Below are 23,633 nucleotides of genomic sequence, written 5' to 3'. Positions count from 1 at the left end.
AGGAAATTTCTGGCCAGCCAATCTTTTATTTAATTGATACACTCTGCTAATTTCAAGAATTGTGAAATCTCATCAGGTTTTGAGGAAATATAAAGTTGTGTATCGTCAGCATAGCAGTGGAAACTTATTCCACTATTCCTGATAATATCTCCCAGGGGGAGCATATACAAGGAGAAAAGCAGAGGCCCTAAAACAGATCCCTGTGGCACTCCATATTTTACTTTTGTTTGGTTTGACAATTCCTCATTTACATAGACAAAGTGGTAGCGGTCTGCTAAATATGACCTAAACTAAGCTAATGCAACTCCACTAATGGCAACATAATTCTCCAGCCTATTCAAGAGAATGTCGTGATCTATCGTGTCGAATGCAGCACTAAGATCTAAAAGCACTAGAAGAGAAATGCAGCTGCGATCAGATGATAAGAGTCATGTGTAACTCTGATAAGTGCAGTCTCTGTACTGTGATGAGGCCTAAATCCTGATTGAAATTCTTTGTATATACTATTTCTCTGTAGAAATGAACATATTTGGGAGGATACTACCTTTTCTAGTATTTTTGACATAAATGGGAGATTTGAAATCGGTCCATAATCAGCCAGATCTCCAGGATCAAGTTGTGGCTTCTTAATAAGCGGTTTGATAACTGCCATTTTAAAGTTTCTTGGGACATGTCCTAAGCATAGCGAGGAGTTAATAATATTAAGAAGAGGTTCTGAGATTACAGGGGATACCTCTTTTAAGAGCTTAGTTGGTATAGGATCTAACAAACATGTTGTAGCTTTTGATGTTTCGATAAGTTTTGTTAGCTCTTCATGACCTATGACAGAGAAAGACTGAAGTTGCACGTGAGGAAAATTATTAGACACTGTTTTCTGAGGTGCTATGACAGATGATTGCATAATTCATATTTTATTTCTGATTATTTCAATTTTATCTGTAAAGAAATTCATGAAGTCATTACTCTTGAGCTGCAATGTAATATCTGGTTCTGTTGAGGCTTTATTCCTAACCAATTTAGCCACGGTACTGAATAAACATCTAGGATTGTTGTGGTTATTTTCTATGAGTTTACTAAAATATGCTGACCTGGCAGCTTTTAGTGTCTGTCTAACCATGCACCACGAAATACTTATAATTTTGTATTTTTCCACATGCGCTCCATTTTCCGAGCTGCTCTCTTGAGAGCATGAGTGTGATCATTGTACCATGGTTCAGGGCTTATTTCTTTAATTTTCTTTAATCTAAGGGGGGCGACAACATCAAGGGTGCTAGAGAAGACTGCATTTATATTTTTTGTTATTTCATCAAGTTCTTCTGGGCTTTGGGGTTTATTGAGTGTATGAGATAGATCTGGAAGATTATTAGTGAAGCTATCTTTAGTGGTCGAAAGAATAGTTCAACCTGAACAATAGCGGGTGTAGATTGAGTAACATTAGCTGATTGCAGCATACAAGAGATGAGGTAATGATCCGAGATGTCATCGCTCTGCTGCAGAATTTCAATATTATCAACATCAACTCCATATGACAGAATTAAATCTAGTGTATGATTATGGCGATGAGTTGGTCCTGTTACATTTTGTCTGACTCCAAGAGAGTTGAGAATATCGATAAATGCTAATCCCAATGTATCATTTTCATTATCTATGCGAATGTTGAACTCACCAACAATTAAGGCTCTATCTACAGTAACTACAAGATCTGATAAAAAATTTGCAAATTCACTAAGGAAATCAGAATAAGGCCCGGGTGATCTATACACTGTAGCAAGGGTAAAATACGACAGAGATTTTTTATTTATATCTGACAGTGTCACATTAAGCATTATTAGTTCAAAAGACTCACATTTATATCCTGTCCTCTGAGTAACACCAAAAACTTCACTGTAAATTGTAGCAACACCTCCTCCTCGACCCTTCAGACGAGGCTCATGTTTATAACAATAACCTGATTGAGTAGATTCATTTAAACTAATATATTCATCCGGTGTGTGAGAGGAGTGTGTGTGCGTGAGGATGTGTGAGCGTGCATGTTTGTGTGTTACACAAAACCGATTTTTGAGGAGTACTAAAGAGGTGTGGTCACAAGGGGGTGGAATGAGGTATGCGTTGTTAATTATGGGCTAATTAATCATTTATTTTTAAATACATTTTAAAAGATGAAATAAACAGTTTTAAATATGTCTATTAATTTGTCCATTTAAAAAAAATATATTAATTGTTTAAATTATGTTAGGAGCCGCCTGACTGGGAGCAGCAGGTGAAGAGTCTGCTTGATCAGAAGAACCAGCTTGAAGCCGCTCTGATGAAGGAAAAAACGTCTGTTCAGCGGCTGCAAGTAGTAGTACGTAAGAGGGATGGCAGAAATGTGAGCTTTAAGATCTTAATGGGGCAAATGACAGGCTCTTGATGAAAACCTCAAAGCTTTAGAGGAGCAAATTCAGACCCTCAGAGAGATGCAAGTGGAACGCAAAGTCAAGGCAACGGGCAGATAAACAGAGTCAAAGATGACATAAAGAAGGCCAAAGCACTGCAAAAGTTTGAGATGAAGATAGCTGAAGAAAAGCTTAGGGCAGAGAAACAGAGGGAGAAAGAGGAGCTGAAGATGGCCGAAGCCCAGATAGAGTTGGAGATAAAGAGAGCCCAGGCCCTGCAAAAGGTCGAAGAAAAGAGACTTTAATCAGAAAAGCATTACAAGAAGATATGTGCTGAAGCCCAGCTGATGAGAGAAGAAGCCCAGCCTAAGTTGGATATGATAAGAGCCAAAGACCAGAAAAAAACTGAGAGCCAAAGTTCGGCTGAAGGCAGAGAAGAAAGCTAAAGCTGAGCAAACGCTTGAAGAAATGAGACTGAAAGCTGAGCAAAAGATGGCAGCAATTTTAGAGGAAAGAGGTCTGAAGCCCAGCAGCTGGTAGAGAAGTCCAAGCAGGCCACTTTGAGCACATCGAGGAGGTGTCTCAAATGAAAATGGGGTGAATGGAAAATACCCCAAAAAGCCGATAAAAGGAGCATTCAACAAAAAGGTAATGTGCATCAAATATTGAGCAATAAAAAGACAACATTACACACATACTTGTTCTGTTTCATTAACCCTTAAACCCATACCTTGGGTCTTTAGTGACCCGGGACCTCATTTCATCTGCTGAACCTCATCCATTTTTTGGACTTAGTTGTGCTCAGTGATGTCATACAATGGCAGTTTATGGTGACACCTCTTCAAGCTTCAAAAGAACACAAAAGTATCATTCAGAAGTCTAATTAATTATTCATGAGCTCATGATTGTTATGAAAGTATACGATAAGATTTGATGAGAAACTGAAATCTAATGTATTATTTAGTGTAAATGTTCACTGTTGATCTCCTGTGTGTGTTCATGATAGGACACGAGAGCAACAGTTCACGCGCCCCTCACGACATTGGGGCGTTCAAGAGAAAACTCGTTTTGTTTATCTAAAAAGAGTGATGGTGACAACAGAACACAACTGCACACAAAACAGAACTTACTAAACATGTCTGAAGCATTTATAGTCTGAGAATTTATGCATTTCTGTGCCCAGCCTTATTTTTTTGAACGGAGTATTCAGAAATCAAACAGAAACATAGAGGAGCTACAGGACGCCACAGTCACACCGTGTCCAAACCTGACGGCAAACGACACGTGATAAAAGGTTAATCTGAGTTTTTGTCCCAACCAGCAAAGATGAGCGATGGTACATTTATATCGATCGTTTGTTTTCTATTTTCAGCATCACGCAGATAACTCCGTCTGCTATGAACTGGCACCGGTCCAAAAAATAAGGCTGGGCATAGAAATGCATAAATTCTTGGACTACAGACTCTTCAAACATGTTCAGTAAGTTCTGTTCTCTGTTTTGTGTTGTCACTATCACTGTTTTTTAAATACAACAAGTTTTCTCTTGAACACCCCAATGTCGTGAGGGGTGTGTCATCACTGCCCCGGGAGGAGGCAGACCCAGCCACTTCGTTGCTGTGTCCGTTACGTGGTTTGCGTACCTACTATGACCGCACGCAGAGCTTTAGACGTTCTGGGCAGCTCTTTGTCTACTTTGGTGGACAGCGGCAAGGAAACGCTGTCTCCAAACAGAGGCTTTCCCACTGGGTAGTGGATGCCTATCACACCCAGGCCATGCCCCCAACCCCCAACCCCCAACCCCGCGCGTCTGAGCACACTCATGTTGCATCCTCGTGGGCACTGGCCAGGGGCACCTCCCGGGCAGACATATGTAGAGCAGCGGGTTGGGCAACACCTAATACATTTGTGAGATTTTACAGTCTCAGGGTTGAGTCCGTATCACATGATCTGCTGTTACCTTCTCAACATTTAAGAACCAGCTTAAAATACATCTGTACATAGATACATTTTACATCTGTAAAATACAAGCACGTAACCAACCCACACTAATTACACTTACTACTGCAATTAACCTGCATTTAATGTCTCTTTCTTCTGTGCTAGAATCTTTACCACTCCAGCCACTGAGAGATCTTGGCAGTCCTGTACTTCAGATGTTGTTAAAGTTTGTATGACAGATTGATTGCTATGTGTCTCATTTGTTAGTCGCTGTGGATAAAAGCATCTGATTAGTGACTAAATGTAAATGTAGGTGGAATCAGTTTAATTCGATTTAATGAAGTGCCTGAAGCAAACTATCAATGGCTCTTATGAGGAAAAGACTTCAACACACTTTTGCAATGTGAATTCAATGGATGACATAAATATTAGCAACGAGAATAAAGTTTGTGGAAGTACTTGTACAATGACAATAAGAGCTTGATGCAACAAAGACAATAAAGAACAGTGATGGGATGGATCATACAGTGGGTTCTTATGCATTCTTTTCTAATTTAATAAATTTATTTATGAATTAATTATGGAGGAAGTCACGTGACCCCATGTGCGATTCGGACGTGTGAACGGCAAGCTCTGTGCACTTTGCTGGTTTTAATACTTTTTACTGTTCTAGGAAGACAATATGTCAAAGAATTCAAAACCCTTAGGCTCTGGGGACATTAAAAGACACTTACTTGCTCGAAGCAGTGGAGAGATTCAGCGTCAACTGTCGAACATGTGTAATGCTGACGAAGGTCAGTGCTGACTTAGAGGATCTTGCTGTAATACGTCGGTCGATCGATCACTGCCATGGAGACGAAATTCACTGAGTTGGTAACAAGAGTGGTGGATGTTGAGAAACATCGATTATCTGGAGTCATTGGAGAGGGAATTAGCTGCTAATCCACATCAAAGTATGATCGGACTGTTTGAGATTAGAGGGATGGGTACCAGTTGGCATTGTCTTGTCTGATTATTGCACTAATGTTGGAATGTGGTCTTTATAATCTTATTTTTGACACACAATCTGTTTAAATGTCAAATGTTAATATGAGTAGATTGTCTCTCCATGTGGAATGTGAATGGGTTGAGGCACCCCATAAAAAGAAGTATGGTCATTTATTTTCTTAAACAAAATGTTTAGAAAGCTGAGGAATTTGGGAGGATATTGGATGAGCATGTTTTCTTTAGTGCTGGCTCAAGTAAGAGCAGGGGAGTCATTACATTGATAAGGAAAAATCTACAATTCAAATGTCTCAAACAGAGTAAAGATAAATTAGGAAGAGTCATTTTTATTTCAGTAGAAATTCAGGGGCAAAGATTGATTTTGGCTAATATTTATGCACCTAACGCTGATTTTTTATAGATCTTGAAGGGATGTTGCAAGCTGCTGGCACCCCTCATGATATAAGACTTTAATCTATCAATGGACTCTTATAGATATATGGAGACTTTTGAACCCATCTGGTAGGGACTATACATTCTTTTCATCAGTCCATAAGATTTATCGTAGAAGTCCCTCAGTAGGGGTCACGCCCCGAAGGGGCATAAGATTAATCATCAAATTGGTCTCACTAGATTCATTGGGGTGTAGCGTAACCAACGATATGAAAAATTCCTATGTCGGCCATTTTGGAAATCGGTCGTTGTGAATTTAGACATAAAATGCTGTATTTTACCAATGACTTGGCGTATCGTTATGAAACACTGTATGTACAGTGCCACCTAGTGATAAAAATGATAATGCTATTTCTAAAAATGCTAATAGCTATTTACTCCTTTTGCTAAATTCATGAGACTGGTCTTGATATATTCCGTGGTTTAACATTGCCGAGAACAATCTCAATGATGTCATGATCGAGCAAACTTCCTGTCCACCATTTTTAAGCTACTTTTTCGAATTCCTCTTAGACTGTTTGTTCACAGAATTTTTAAAACCATACCGTTTTTAAATGGCACTTCAACAAATTTTATGAAGAATGCGCAAAATAGAACTTGAGGCTGTATCGCTGCACTGCTTTTAGGGATTGGGACGAAACAAGTGTCATCACGATGAGGCCATGAGGTTACCTGCAGCATTATGGCGCACTGTCCCCTACTGGTCACATAATACAGTTTGTCATAAAATCATTAAATTGGTCTCATTAGACTCAGTGGGCTATAGCGAGTCCAACGATATGAAAAATTCCTATGTCGGCAATTTTGGACGTTGGCCATTTAGAATGTTCTGAAAACCCTACTTTTTCGTACTGGTGTCCACGATTGCCACGGCCAATGAGCCAACACCCACGCCTGACACGGCCAATGAGCTGGAAGCCTTGTCCGTCCCAGAGCCTGTATTGCCAGCCTTGTCCGTCCCAGAGCCTGCATTGCCAGCCTTGTCTGTCCCAGAGCCTGCATTGCCAGCCTTGTCCGTCCCAGAGCCTGCGTTACCAGCCTTGTCCATCCCAGAGCCTGCGTTACCAGCCTTGTCCATCCCAGAGCCTGCGTTGCCAGCCTTGTCTATCCCAGAGCCCGCATTGCCAGCCTTGTCCGTCCCAGAGCCTGCTTTGCCAGCCTTGTCCGTCCCAGAGCCTGCGTTACCAGCCTTGTCCATCCCAGAGCCTGCATTGCCAGCCTCGTAAATTACAGACCCAGCATTACCAACTTCAGCCGTCCGGAGGAGGAGGAGAAGGAAGACATAATGGCTGTGAGCAGTAGAGAAGGAGGGTTCCACTCTAGCACAATGCTCGCAGGTACCTGAGAAAGGACGTCTGTCATTTCCACGTCAGCGTGTGCTGGGTGGCCTCACCCTGAGGGAGAAGCCCAGCCGAGGTTTTCTGAAGCTGCGCTTGAGAGCTCATCACCTTTGCGGGCTCAGGACAAGAGGTTGAACTCGCTCTGAGACGAGCCGGCACACTCATCCGGAAGCCTGATCAGGGCAAACGAGCATGCTGGGGGATGGGAGGTCTGTGGGGATTTACCCGGTGGTCCCATTAAGGTCCCCAAATCGCCCCCAGTGCTAGCCGCGCTGGCCTCAAACCCATAGGTAGAAAGGACCGAGGCGGGGAGCCGCTGGGGTGGCTTGCTTACTTACGAAAGCAAGCCGCTACTGCAACGTTGCCATGGTCATGTTCTCGCAGTGAGAACATGATGCATCCACGAATGACGTCTCCAAATGGGCAGCGCCCAGACACGAAAGACAGCGATCGTGGCCGTCAGACGGACAGGCATCTTTAGAAAGACGCGTCTTTAATAATACGTTTCTGTGTGTGCCGCACTTTTAGAATATACTCTTTTAGTTTGTTCTGCCGAAGCGCCCAGTGGCAATCTCTGCAGTACACAGAGATCCAGCAGAGGTGAAATGGATGCTGGGGGAAATCAGCTCGCTTATTTCTCTATGAAATAGCGACCGCTCTGCTCCGAAGAGAAAATCTGAATGAGCGGTTTGCACGCCAGCTCCTTTATACCTGTATGTGCGGGGGGGGAGTGGCATGCAAATACCACTTGCCAGTTCCCATTGGCCTTTTATCAAAGATCAGAAGGTGTCTTGGGCTCCCAAAAGTGACCCCTAATGTCACTTCATCGACACAACGTCGATTGAGTGACAGATTAGGAAAATAGTAAAATATATTTGCTTATGTAAGTACATTTTACTGGTAAATCAAATAACATTTTATTTATTTTTTTAAGCTGATTCGGCTTGAATAATGAATAAGCTTGTTTTCACTGTTTACAGTTTTATTTACACTGTTGTGACCGTTGATATTGTTTTAACATTTACATTGTTTTGACCAAATATACATAATTTATTCAAGCGCAAGGGCTTATGGGTATTCCACACAGCTGTAATTTTGTAGTTTATAATTTTGAGTTTGCAGTACTCGAAGCCAAAGTTTAAAGAATGTAAGAGTTATGATTCCAAAATGTGACATTTCAAGTAGTTTATAGAACCACTTAAATATTTTTATTAATGATATCTTTAGGATTTAGAGAGTAATGGGAACCTAATTAAAACTAGTAAGAATAGTAAAAACATAAGCTTAACCATTTATTTAAACTGTTAGATTACTATTACTAAAGTATTTTTTTACTCAAATATGCTGTTATTAAAGAACATTTTGTTGAATAAATCGACAGTTTCTCATTAAAATACGTCTTTTCTGTTGACTACATGATTCTTTATCCCAGCTAACAATTCAGAATGTTCTGGAAACATTTCATAATGACCTAATTTTAATGGCGCAATGACAAAAGTATCTTCACATACTATGGAAATATTACACATTTATTCACTTCTTTCTTCCGATGTTAAAATCATCAATCGTCCATTGTTGCCATATTTGGTGTGAAACGTCTTTCAGATCAACTGATCTATATCGATAATCCACTGCCATGAAGAGGTTGCCCGGGATATGAGTCGCTGCTGACTTCAAAGGAGGAGATGGCGGGCGAGTTGCGACATGTGACGAGAGGCGATTTATGTATGCTATCGTAATGGTGCTGTCTGAACAGATCAAGAAGTGCTTTCCCCGAAGTAGCGGGAGAAACCTCCACAGGGCAAGAATTACAGCCAGCAATTCTAGGCAGTTGATGTGCCAACCCAGCCGGGGCTCAGTCCAGGAGCCGTCGGCTGTGTGCCCGTTGCACACGGCGCCCCAACCCCATTTGGAGTTGTCTGTGGTGACCAGAACGTGTCGGGACACCTGCTGTAGGGGGGACTCCTTTCTGCAGAAAACAGAGGTCTGTACCGGGGTTGAAAGTCTGCCAGCAGGCAGGGGTGATGAACACCCGGTAAGTGCCGAGGCGCAATGCCCATCTCGGGACTTGAGTTTGAAGCCAGTGTTGAAGCGGTCACATATGCATCAACCCCAGTGGCGTGACCACTGCTGAGGATGCCATATCCCCCAGGAGCCTCTGGAATTATTTTAGTGGAACCATTGTGCCTGGCTTGAACAAGGTGAGGCATTTCAGCACCGACTGTGCACGATCGTTGGTGACGTGATTGAGACTACCTACATGCTGAGAAAAGAGATGCTCTGAACCGGGAGCAGTCGTGGGTCTGGAGGCAAGGGGTCCGCATCCAGGGTGCCGGGACTGCCGATGTTTGGTGCCGCGTTGCCATGAGAACGGCATATGTGGGCCGAATGACCCAGGGAACGAGGAAATAGCTCTTTTAATGAGATTGTGGGTACCGCAGCCTGAAGGGGGTAAAGGTAAATGAGGATTCTCCTTCCGGCCCTCCACCGGGGGACAGAGTGGTCTGTTTACCAGCTCCAGAGTAAACGTCTTGTTCCCTGGGTCGCCTGTCTCAGGAACGCTCGGGAGCCTTCCGGGTCCTCGAGGACAGCCGAGAGACAGGGGCGTGCGCTCGACCCTGGGGCTGAGAGCTGGGCCCAGATTAAGGCGGAGCTGCCTGATGTTTGGAAGCCACAGGGGGATGCCCTCAGCAAGCAGACGGAGCACGGCTCATGCTGGAACACCGGCGAAGCATGATATGAGATATGGCCTCCGTCTGTTTCTTCATCACAGAAAACTGCTGGGCAAAGTCGTCGACAGTGTCGCTGAATAGACCAAGCTAGGAGATGGGAGCATTGAGAAGCCAGGCTTTGCCGACCTCCCGCATCTCGACCAGGTTCAAACACAGGTGACGTTCCTGCAGCACATCGGGGACAGGACTACTGAAGTGCAGATCTTTGAGTGCCTTGACCTGGTGGACTTGCAGGAGGGCCATGGCATGCAGGGCAGAGGCTGCCTGTCTGGTGGCACTTTAGGCTTTGGCAGTCAGTGACAACGTCATCCTACAGGCCTTGGAGGGGAGCACCTGGGCGATCCCACAAGGTTGCGGCGTTTTCCGGACACCAGTGGATCGCAACCGCTCTGTCCACCTGGGGGGCCTCCGAGTACCCGTGGGCCGGTTGCGGGCAGTGAAAGGTGCCCCCCACGACCTCGTCAGCTCATCATGCACCTCCGGGAAGGAAGGAACCGTGGGGGGAGCGTGGCTGTGAGCAGCGCCTGGACCGGAGGAACCAATCGTCTAGCAGTGAGGGCTGTGGGGAGGACGGAGGATTCCAGTCCAACCCCACGCTCACGGCGGCCCGTGCAAGCATGTCAGTCATCAGGGCGTCATAAATATATTTTAACTCAACTATGCTGTTATTAAAGGACATTTTGTTGAATAAATCGGCAAACTTTCTAATTAAAGAACATATTTTCTGATGACGACATGCTTTCGTTGACCGTACTTTGGTAAGAATGCTTTTTCTACACTTATACAGTAATACAGTAAAAATATAAACAACTTTACAGAACAATCTGTCAATTATACAGTTTAGAACTGTTGTGATTTACATGATCATACTGGCACTGTTAACAAAATAAAAGAGACGGTGCTCAGTGTCACTCACACAAACACTAAATACTATCAGGGTAACGATTGCATCTGACGTACCTGGGGTGGGGCCTTGCGGCGGGGGGAGCAGGCGGCATCACGTCAGGGAGTCTTCGACCCGAGGCAGCTGTGCTTGCTGTGCGAAACCGGCATAGGGCGGGTTAGCGACTGAGGAGCAGGGCCTCTTGGGCCGCCCTCGAGACTCGTCCCCTGGCAGCGGGGGCTCAGTGTCCAGCGGCCATGACAATGCCGGTTGTGGACACTGATTACGTGACCAAAGGAATGATGAAACCGCTCTTTTTTTTTAGTGCGGCGAACAAAAGAGAAAAGGAAAAAAATTATTTACCTCCCGGCCCTCCAGCGGGGGATGGAGTGGTCTGGATACCAGCTCCGTAGCGGACGTCTTGCTCCCTAGGCTGTCTCAGGGGCGCTTAGGAGCCTTCCAGGTCCTCGTGCCGGCTCGAGAGATGTGCTGAATGGCCTCCATCTGCTTCTTCACCACGGAGAACTGCTGGGCGAAGTCCTCAGCGGTGTCGCCGAAACGTCCAATCTAGGAGATGGTATTTTAAGAAGCTGGCTTTGCTGGCATCCATAATCTCGACCGGATTCAGACACAGGTGGCATTCCTGGACCACCAAGGTGGACATTGCATGCCCGAGTGCTTGCGCTGTGACCTTCGTCGCCCTGAGGGTGAGGTCGGTTGCCGAGCGCAGATAATATACAGTATACACAAAATAAGAAGACTGTTTACATTACACACTGGAGTGGTGGTGGCGTAGTGGGCTAAAGCACATAACTGGTAATCAGAAGGTTGTAGGTTCGATCCCCACAGTCACCACCATTGTGTCCTTGAGCAAGGCACTTAACTCCAGGTTGCTCTGGGGGGATTGTCCCTGTAATAAGTGCTCTGTAAGTCGCTTTGGATAAAAGCGTCTGCCAAATGCATAAACGTAAATGTAACTAACTGCGATCAAGAGTTCAAAACTCTGATTGCTTGGGGGAAGAAGCTGTCATGAAGTCAGCTGGTGCGGGTCCTCCATCTTGAAAAGAGGTAACGCTAATCACCTTCATGGTGACTTCACAAAATAATAATGATCAACCAGCGACAACAACAACAATAGTCATAAGAAATATAACTATATACATTGTTAAATAATAATTTAAAAAAAATCTACATAAGTTCCCTTGTTTTGACCAATTTATTTTAATTTATTCAAGTGCAAGGGCTTATGGGTATTCCACACAATTTTGAGTTTGCAGTACTCGAAGCCAAAGTTTAAAGAATGTAAGAGTTATGATTCCAAAATGTGACATTTCAAGTAGTTTATAGAACCACTTAAATATTTTTATTAATGATATCTTTAGGATTTAGAGAGTAATGGGAACTTAATTAAAACTAGTAAGAATAGTACAAACTTAAGCATAACTATTTATTTAAACTGTTAGATTACTATTACTAAAGTATTTTTTTACTCAAATATGCTGTTATTAAAGAACATTTTGTTGAATAAATCGACAGTTTCTCATTAAAATACGTCTTTTCTGTTGACTACATGATTCTTTATCCCAGCTAACAATTCAGAATGTTCTGGAAACATTTCATAATAACGACCAAATTTTAATGGCGCAAAGACAAAAGTATCGTCACATATGGAAATATTACACAGTTATTCGCTTCTTTCTTCCGATGAAATCATCAATCGTCCATTGTTGCCATATTTGGTGTGAAACGTCTTTCAGATCGACTGATCTATATCGATAAACGATTAAAGCAATATGAACGATGTGAATTTGATGATTCATTGTTGGACTACAGCGAAATACATTTTACACTTATTTGATTAATATGGACAAGATTCATGTATTTCAGCCTGTAAACAAACGCGTCTGATGTTTTTCCACGGATGTGTCTAGAAGGTAACCCCCTGGCAGCCGAAGTCTCGCGAGAGACTCATTCCCTGTTACTAATGTTAGGTTTAGGGTTCGATATACCCGTAGGGTTAAGGTATAGGGTGCAAGAGTAGGGTTTCTGTAGGATTATAAATAAATACACAAATGTGTAAAACACAAAAAACACAATGTGTGAACATTCAATGTGGCTCTCGCGAGACTTTAGGTAACTGTGGGGTTACCTTCTAGACACGACCTTTTTCCAAGGTCTGTAGAATTGGAAAGTGAAAGCAAATGAGTAAATCACAGCGCGTTTCATTCTCCGAGATCGGGTTTAATCTTTCAGATATTACTGTATTACAGTATTTAATGTGTTACTGCTGAGATCATCACATTAAACAGGATATTTGAATTGATAAAGGACATTGTCTGCAGTGAGTTTGTTTACTGAATTATATCTTATAGTGCATCTGTTTATGGAAAAATCCCACATAATTCTTGTTATTTGAGTATTCTTGGTATTTTCACAGGTATGATATCGGTTATAATTGGCGGGTTTCTGCTGATTCTCCTCATAGATGCTTCTGGTAAGAATAAACATTACAGAAACACGTTTGTCGGGATTTTACGAGTTATTAAATATAGAATTAAAACATCATTATGATTATTATAGAATAACTGAAATATGTCTACTTGCTTTGTGTTTACATTTCTGCACCAGATAATCTATGGATTATGTTTTTTATATATTTATATATTTATATATATATATATAGTAAAGTGGGACATTTGTAATGTGACACACCTACAATAAACTAGTACAGGATCATAAATTTCAGGTCTAAAGTGCAAAGAATATAATTACCGTAATTCACCCTGGAGTATTCAATCCTGAGAAATGTTTGTAATATGTAGAAATATCATGTTTAGAATCAGTATAGTGAAATGACTCATGTACAGTAGTGAAATACAGTTAAAGTCAGAAGTTTACACACACTTTAACCAAATACATTAAAGTCTTTCTCAATTCCTGACATGTAATTATAGAAACATTCTCTGTGTTAGATCAGTTCGGATCACGACTTTACTTAAGAATGTGAAATGTCAGAATAATAGTAGAGAGAATGATTTATTTCAGCTTTATTATCACATTCCCAGTGGGTCAGAAGTAACAGTAAACAGTCTCAGCCGCCCCTCCACACACTACAGCAGAACTAACATCGCCGTTTATCAAGCGCTGAAACTTGCTGCAGAATAATCTGGAATGATGTTAAAACCTCTTTGAACTTGTTCAGAAAGTTAAATCTCCTCTAAAAACAATCCAGATGAATGAAACCGATCACAGGTGTCTCGACATGCGTTTTTTGGAGTTCTTATTAACTTGACATAGTGTGTAAAAATGTGCCGGTCCAGTGTGAGACGCTGAAGAAACGGCGAGCCGCAGTGCAGCAGGTGTTGTAACGTATGACCAGGGTTCGAATTATGATTTCATCTTTGTGGGGGTCTCTTAAAAAAAAAAAAGTAGCCTATAAGCAGGCGTGGTGTGTGTGATAAATAATTGCTTAACACTGCACTTGATTCTTTTGATTTCAATGTTTATTAATACAGGAGTAGAGAAACGAGTAGACTGTCCTCTGATGATGTTTTTTGTTTTTTTTGAAATAAACCCGAATTTTGCCAAAGTTGTACCTGATGTTGGTAGCAGTCTTTTTATTTTTGGTGGCATGGTTGCTGGTTCTGAACTTTACACTATTTCTAAAATATTCTAACTGATCCCCAGCGTGAGTTATTCTAGGTGACCGTTATTTAGAACCTGTCACTTTAATGTTTCCATGGTGACGCATCATTGCTTGTCACGTTACACAGCGCAACCACAACACAGCGCTGAATGAATGATGATCTGCTTTTATGTCATTTTTCCTTTTTTATACAAAATATTCACAAATGTATTAGCTATAACATGAAATACTGATATTCCGATTGTCAAATATGTGCAAGTGGATGTGTTTTGTTGTTTAAACGCCTTTATAACGATCGCGTTAAGTTAGTTGAGCTGTATGTGCGATGGGCGGCGCCATGTTATTTTACTACACGTCAATTCCTCAACTTCTCACGAAATACATGAAAGTAAGTGGCAGGTGAACTGGGAGAAGAATAGAGTAAAAGGTAAAGCTACTTACACAATGTGTATCTGATATGAAAACGTGTCTTATTGTAACGTAACGTTAATGGAAAGGATTATTATTGCCGCTTCCCTAGACATCAGTGTGTATTTTACAAACTCAAAATATTTTTTTGCTAGTACTTATGTGTATTTAAATGTCTGAAACCTAAAATAAACATTATGTGGTTGAAAACACAGAACAGTTGATCTGTCTATGGTTGTGATACATGACAGCAGCACTGAGCGCGTTACGTTTGAATTTAGCAGTTGATCACGTGATGCACTGACCGTTCTAATCACACCGGTGTTGATCGATCATACGTGCAAAAGGGTTAACATAAACATTGAAGGAATATATTGAAGGAAAAAATGCTTTATTTTTAGAGACCCCCACAGGTGTATGATTTTACTGCTTTCATGGGAGCTCATCCTCTCTCTATGGGAGCTCAGCTCCACTGGCTCCCACGTAATTCGAACCATGCATATGACGTTAAATGTTGGACAAAACCGCGCAAGCGCATAAACACCGCGCGCAAGTGAATCACAACAGTGTGAGCACCATGACACAGCTTGCGCGTACAATTTAAACCTGCAGAACTTGCAAATCACAAACTCGAGCACCAAAAAATATGATTGTGCACACAAATTAACAAGTCCCACACATGCGTAAGTTATTTTCTGCACACAAGTCTGTTTTGACACTCAGGGGCGGGGCCCAATTCTTATTGTTAACAAATGCTATTGGCTGCTGACCAAATACTGTATTGATTGGCTGCATCTCTTTGAATCTCGTGATTGGCTGTTATTGGACGAGAACAGACAGAAAGTAGGAAGGATGATGCAGACAGTAAAGAGGTTATGGTGGCTTTCTAAATTCCTCATTCATTTCTTGTAGCTGTAAGATGTTTTGTGCACACACACACACACATATATATATATGAGACGCAAGATGACACTAGCTGTGTTTGAATAAAACAAGAGCGCGTCCATCTGAAGTGTGATAAGAGACATGAACGAAGGGCCGATGCGCGGTCAGTATAAAGCCTTGCTGCTGACAACGATCATTATCGGTCATATAATGTTGTAACTGACAAATCAGAATCAAACATTTCAGAGAGACATTCCTGTAATAATATTATATTTGATGTACACTTGATTTAACCTGGCCTTATTCTGCTGCACCTGCTCTGCTTTCCCAGCCCCAAGGGTCCCAAGACTGACTGGCTTCCTCTCTGAGCTGCATTTCATCTATATAATGAATTAATGTAGAGGCCGATGAGTCGTGGATGGCCCTTGCAGTACCACACTAACAAGCTGGGAACTATCTGTCATCTATCTACACTTACCATTCTGTGAAACACTAACGTTCCCTTCAACATTAACGTTAGATGGATAGATATGGATAGATAGGGTACCTCTCAACAGCTTCACTAAACGCCTTGCTGCGTTCTATATTTCCACCTATCTTCAGTGATTATCAAAGACAGAAAACACACACACACATATACATATATATATATATAAACGCACAAAACATCTTACAGCTAAACGAAATTAAGGAGGAATTTAGAAAGAAACCATAACCTCTTTACTGTCTGCATCATCCGATTCCCAATCTTCCCAGTTCCCTCCTTTGTAAAAATAAACCCATTATATTAGGAAATCACAGTCAGTGAAAGAGAATGATGAGGGTGGTATCAACGCTTTGGACTTTGAATACATTTTTGGGGCATTTGCGTGTAAATGGTTGAAATCATCTTAACTCTATGTGATAGATCTCTAGATCTCTATTTAATAAAATAGGTGGGCTTGAATTTCTTTTATAATGTGATTGAGGTATCTAAGATTCCTATTAAATTATCAAACTTCCACAAACAACTTCTCCAATACTGTAAAATTACATTTACCCAGAACTTTTCTCCCCATGGATCCACCCTATGGAATAACAGGGTCATTATAATTAATATGAAATCATTGTTTAAAAGTGATTGGTATGAGACGGGTATTGTGTTTGTCAATGATACATTAGATGATAATAGTAACTTCTTGGAACATATTGGCTTTTTGCTCAAGTATAATCTTAACCGCACTTATAGAGAATATAATAAAATGTGTAAATCAATACCGTTATTACCGTTAATCCAAAACACATTGATGTATGTGAGAATAAGACTTTCACCAACCTTATCAAAACTAGTAATTAATGAATGTAATTTACATTACAGAAAATGTAATAACAAATGTATTTATATAACAAAATGTTTTTGGATTATAATAGAGGACTGTGTGTACAAATTCCAAATATGAATGCCTTGTCCATAGATAAACCACATTTCAAATTCATCAGATGGCCCATTTCCCCAAAAGTCAAAGAGACTCACTTTAAAATCATTTATAAAATATATCCGGTTGCTGACTTTCTTAGAAAGAGGTTTACATTGGAAGTAGATCCCTGTTGTATTTTGTGAGGCAGCTGATGAGTCTCTGGAACACTTGTTCTTTTTATGTCCTATGGCCAAAAGCTTCTGGTCTGATTTACATAACTGCCTGTCATTTAAGATGGATGACATCCCGACATTTGACTTATCACAAATTCTCTTTAATATGGATAATGTAGATTCATCCCTTTCTGATTTGGTTAATATGATTGTTCTCATGTGTAAATATCATATTCATTGTAGTAAGTGGAGATATTCGAAGCCTTCTTTTCATGGTTTATGAACGATTATAAATTGTATTTTTCCTCACTGAAAAAGTAAAGTCTAGTAAAATTGCAAGAAAGATATGCAGTGATATATCCAGACAATTTTTTCGATAAATATGCACTTGTATGCTACGTCTAAAGGATGCTTTTATTTTAATTTTTTCTTTACTATAACATTTTTTTCTCAAGCCTTTTGATCTCGAGACTTTTGCTTTTTTAATACCCCCTTGTTGTTTGCTTTTTGTTGTTCAGTATTGTGTAAGGGACGCTTTTCTTTCATTTACACTGACAATAATTGTCTTGTTCCTATTGATGTTATTTCTTGTCAAAAATAAAAAGTTCCCGCTTTCTGTCTGTCCTCGTCCAACAACAGCCAATCACGAGATTCGAATAGATGCAGCCAATCAATACAGGATTTGATCAGCAGCCAATAGCATTTGTTAACAGAAAGGATTGGGCCCCGCCCCTGAGTGTCAAAACCGACTTGTGTGCAGACGCTCGCAAAAACATGTGTGGTGTGAACGGCCCCAAACGCATTTGTTCTGTTAGAGTGTGTGACCGAAACAAGTTCGGGAGGCCTGTATATTTTTTCATAAATAAACCCGAAACCAAAGTGCTACTTGAAAAACTGACCCGAACCCGGCAGCGTCTAAGGTGAACCTGAGAGTGCTGACAACAGCGTATTCATGTCCCAGAAGTTGAGCTTTCCTACTGGAGCAATTTTGTGGTTTGCGTGGTGGTTAATGAAAGTGAATAGTGACTGAGGCTGTTGTTCTGCTAACATCTGTTGTGATTCTCAGAGCATAAATGACACTATCGTTCATTTTCATTAAAGATATTCAAACGTACAGTGTTATTATAACAGATAAATTACTTTTAATACAAATATAAAATGTTAAATTTGGGAATCCTTCCAGAAGCTTCTCACAATAAGTTGCTGGAATTTTGTCCCATTCCTCCAGACAGAACTGCTGTAACTGAGTCAGGTTTGTAGTCCTCCTTAATCACACATACTTCTTCAGTTCTGCCCACAAATCTTCTATCAGATTGAGGTCAGGAGCTTTGTGATGCCCGCTCCGATATCTTGACTATGTTGTCCTTAAGCCAAGATATTTGTCCCCATGTGCACTTGCAAACTGTATTCTGGCTTGTTTATAGTGGTTTTGGAGCAGCGGCTTCTTCCTTGCTGAGCCTTTCAGGTGATGTCCATATAGGACTGGTTTTGCTGTGGATCTAGATACTCATCCACCTGTTTCCTCCAGCATCTTCACAAGGTCCTTTGCTGTTGTTCTGGGATTGATTTGCACTTTTCACACAAACTACATTCATCTCTAGGAGACAGAATGCATCTCCTTCCTGAGCGGTGTGATGACTGTGTGGTCACATGGTGTTTATACTTGTGTACTATTGATTGTACAGATGAACGTGGCACCTTCAGGTGTTTGGAAATTGCTCCCATGGATGAACCAGACTTGTGGAGGTCCACAAATTGTTTTTGAGGTCTTGACTGATTTCTTTTGAATTTCCCATGATGTCAAGCAAAGACTTACTGATTTTTCAGTACACACTCCAATTCAGTACACCTCCTATCAGATGCTAACTAGCTAAACGTCTAAAGCCTTGACATAATTTTCTGGAGTTTTCCAAGCTGCTTAAAGGCACAGTTAACTTAGTGTATTTAAACTTCTGACCCACTGGAATTGTGTTATAGGCAATTAAAAGTGAAACAATCGGTCCGTAAACAATTGTTGGAAAAATGACCCATGCCATGCACAAAGCAGATGCCAAAACTATAGTTTAAATCTGTGGAGTGGTTAAAAAAGGTGTTTGTTTTTTGGGGGATTTTCTCCACTTTTCTCGCCAATTTGGAATGCCAAATAACCAATGCGCTCTAAGTCCTTGTGGTGGCGTAGTGACTCGCCTCAATCCGGGTGGCGGAGGACGAATCTCAGTTGCCTCAGTGTCTGAGACCATCAATCAGCGCATCTTATCACGTGACTTGTTGAGCACGTTACCATGGAGATGTAGCGTGTGTGGAGGCCACACGCCCCACCGAGAGCGAGAACCACATTATAGTGACCACAATGAGGTTACCCCATGTGACTCTACCCTCCCTAGCAACCGGCCCAATTTGATTGCTAAGGAGACCTGACTGGAGTCACTCAGCATGCCCTGGATTTGAACTTGTGACTCCAGTTGTGGTAGTCAGCATCTTTAATTGCTGAGCTACCCAGACCCCTGAAAAATGAGTTTTAATGGCTTCAGCCAAAGTGCATGCAAACGTCTGACTTCAACTGTATACTAAGACTAATACAGAATATATAATTGCATCTGTCTCTCTCTGTCAGTGTCGTTGAGTGTTGTGGTACCTGAAGATGAGATAGCGGGTCAGGTGGGATCTACAGTCACTCTCCCCTGCTGGATCTCTCCTCCTCAGAACGCTGAAGCTCTGGAGATTCGCTGGTATCGTCCAGAACACTTCAACACTCCTGTTCTCTTCTATCGTGATGGGAAGATCCAGGACGTCCAGGAGGAACACTACAGGTACCGGAGTTCTCTGGGCCTGCGCTCAGCACTAGTCTGGAGGACTGAAGGATGGAGATGTTTCTCTGCAGCTGGACAAACTCACAGTTCAAGATGATGGTGTTTTTCATCTTTATCTCAAAGGAGACGGCACATTTGATGGCCATGTCATGACTCTCAACATCACTGGTGAGTCTGCTGTATATTTTATGACATAATTTGATGGATTTCTGAAACTTAAACTTCTCTCTCTCAGCATTAGGATCCACTCCTGACCTGATTCCAAAGCCGGTATCTGAAGATAAGGTGAACATCAGCTGTAGATCCAGCGGCTGGTTTCCAGAGCCAAACGCTCAGGTGGATGTCAGAAGACAGAAAGCTTCTCTCTCCTGGACGAGTGTCTGTCAGTCGTGGAGCAGATGGGATGTTCTCTGTCCAGAGCTGGATGATCATCTCTCCCTCTGAAACTCGACTCATCTCCTGTTTACTGGCACTCAAAACTGGACAACACAGGGAAGGACGGATCGACATCACTGACGTCATCTCTTCAGATTTCATCTGCATGAATGAGAGTAAAGTTGCTTTTTAAGCTGTTATGTTCCCATCTGAAGACACAGTATAAGTGTGTAATTATATTGATATCTGATTTGTAATATGAATGTGAAAAATGTTACAAAAATATTGATTCTTGAAGGTGTTTAAACTCGTCTGTTTTTGTCTTTCAGAGGTCACATCAGGTCCATGGAAGGCACTTTTTATCACCTTTCTCATTTGTGCTCTGTTGGGTTTGGCGGCTTTTATCATATACAAATACAGACAGAAATTAACAGGTAGGGTCTGATTTTTAGAGACTTCACAACAGCATTTATTACATAATCAATACTTCATGTGCTTATAGTTCTTTGTATCTTTTGTGCAGTGAAGAAGTCAACTGAACAACGTAAGTTATCCACACGTCAAATAAAGTTTATAAATAGTACATACTGACTGATATTTCATACTTCACATTGGAAACATTATGAAAAGAGCATTTTGAGAATCATAATGAAACTGTCATATGTAATGGTCTTTAGCTTGTGAGGATGGAGCAATGGGGAACATGAGAGCACAAAATGGTAGGATGAAACTTCAAGTTGTTTGTTTGAAATAATTGTATATGAAATTGTTCAACATGTAAAAGTATAATGTAGGAGAAACCCAAACTGTATAAATGAAGAAATGAAGAGACACAGAAAAGCTTGTGGTAACACACGTTTCAGAAAGTAAATGTAGTGGTGAACATTGATCAGTTCATTCAGGAAGACACACATTGAGTTTACATACAGATATGATATATGAATGCTGAGACTATACAACAGATTCAGTGATCCCATCAATAAAGCTTTGGAAACTCAATTAATAAATGACAAACACTAACCACACGAGTTAAAAATAAGTTATATTGAGAACTGTATTAATATTAACAGTATTTTCCTCTAAAACATTTTCATTTCAGATGTGTTGAACTTCAATATGGAAGATCTGAGAACAGATGCAGGTGTGATATTTCTGTTAATATACTGAATATATTTAATCACACAAATGAGTTTCAGATGAAGAATGATTGTTTTACATGTATTTATGTTTCCTCACAGTTAATATCACTCTCGACCGTGAGACTGCTCATCCAGATCTGAAGATTTCTAAAGATCTCAAAATAGTGAGAGACGGTGAAGGATATGTGCAGAAGAACGAGGGATTTCCATATGAATTATGTGTATGTGGAGCAAATAAATTCAGCTCTGGTCGTCATTATTGGGAGGTTGAGTTGGCATGCATTAATATACCTCCCAAAGATTACTGGTTAATTGGTGTGCAGAAAGATGGCAATTTTCGTTCAGCAGACAAAAGTCGTTTAACTCCATCAGGTGGTTTCTGGTTCTTGTGTTCAGATGGTAAAAATGGTTTCCACACTAACACTGATCCACAGATAACTCTGTCACTGTCCTCCAGACCTAAACAATTGGGTGTCCTGTTAGATTATGACAACGGTCAACTGTCTTTTTACAACGTTAAACACTGTCAACATCTCCTCACCATCAACACCAAATTCTCTGGAGTACTTGTTCCTCTATTTAATCCAGGTGTAGGAGATACGAGCAGTCTTATAATACTGGATGTTTCAGTCGCATCACCTGATTCTAGTCAACCATTACTGGGTTATTGCTCAGAAGCTTGACTGAATCCACTAATTCTTGAGTATCTACTGAGACGAAACTACAAGTAGAGCAATATACTCAATATTTCAATATTTATATTGTATGTGATATTTCTTGACTATGGGAAACAGGAAGTAAATCACAATCACATAATCGATGGTGAGTGTGTCTCAGAGGATTTCTTATTGATGGTTGGGTTTAGGGTTTTGGCTCTAAAATCGTTGAGTTGCCTTTACTGGTAAATGTACCGGTAAATTACCATTCACACATCGGCACCTAATGCCGGTCAACTCTGACATCATGTGCTGGAAATGTTGTCTTGTTTGAGCGCAGTATTTTGTATCTGAATTCTGATCTTGTGTAGTCGTTAATGTTGGTGATGTTTTACATTTATACAGTTGCTCGAGACTCAACAACATCGTATACGACGACTTTAAATAAGAGAGTTAAATTCTGTCGCTAGCATCTGAAGGCGAGATGTACAGTGAACATACATCGCTATGAGGCCTGTGCATTCCCGAAGGAGACTGATGAGCTGTCGGCAAATTCCTTCATCCGCTCAGCCTGCACATGAGTGTCTATTAAATACAATTAAGCACAATTATTTTCATCAAATCATGTTAGTAACGCAACTAACAGCAGAACAGAAATAGTTCATCACTATTCATCTGGTTGTGATTATTGTGATGGGTCACACCAACACTGCTCAGTAGCACCTCTATAGGTACACTGACTCACAGTGACACTGAACGGACGTCAACAACATTAAAATGTGAATAATATTAAACGTACAATAGTACAATTAACATCTATTCATTATTATTACAGTAATGCAGCCCGCGACGTTTTGTGCATTTGACCCACAAATGAAAATGTTTTGACACCCCTGTGGGAGGTAATAATATACACAGTTCAAATCTGCATAAAATCTGTGTATAATTCACCCCGAAACAGGAAGTCACATGTACATAGTGTATCCTCTGGTCTGTATTGTGGCTTTTCCATCTAAAAGATGTCATTTTGTATTCAATTTTAATCATTTCGATAATTTTTTGTATCTTTTCAGTGATAATCTCAAATAAATATCCATATGCCTCTGTATTTATGTATGATTATATCTACACATTGAATCTCATGCAATACTCCAGTGAGGATTATTTTAAACAAATGCATGTAACATTTTTATAATACCGATGAATGCATTTATGAATATACATTTCATCTACATTTAAACAAAAATGTGATATAGGTTTTGTTTTTGTTTATCTGTTTATTTACTTTATTTGTGCTGTTTTTGTTGCCACTGCTTGTTATATTGTTGTATGGTGATAATATAATATAAATTAATGTAATATTTAATGAATGATGTGACTCTTATTGAGTATGAAAGCAATATTACATCCCAGAGGTGTAAGTTTAGGGATGATATGGA

At 40.7% G+C, this 23,633-nt stretch overlaps 1 pseudogene; it reads left to right on the top strand.

Moving 5' to 3' along the window:
* Nucleotides 1-12,787: 12,787 nt before the first annotated feature.
* LOC127662294 (butyrophilin subfamily 1 member A1-like) lies at nucleotides 12,788-23,456 on the top strand (annotated as a pseudogene).
* The last annotated feature ends 177 nt before the right edge of the window (nucleotides 23,457-23,633 follow it).

This window comes from Xyrauchen texanus, chromosome 2, assembly GCF_025860055.1.
Source record: "Xyrauchen texanus isolate HMW12.3.18 chromosome 2, RBS_HiC_50CHRs, whole genome shotgun sequence".
NCBI classification, from domain to species: Eukaryota; Metazoa; Chordata; class Actinopteri; order Cypriniformes; family Catostomidae; genus Xyrauchen; species Xyrauchen texanus.
This window is presented reverse-complemented; position numbering and strand designations above follow the sequence as displayed.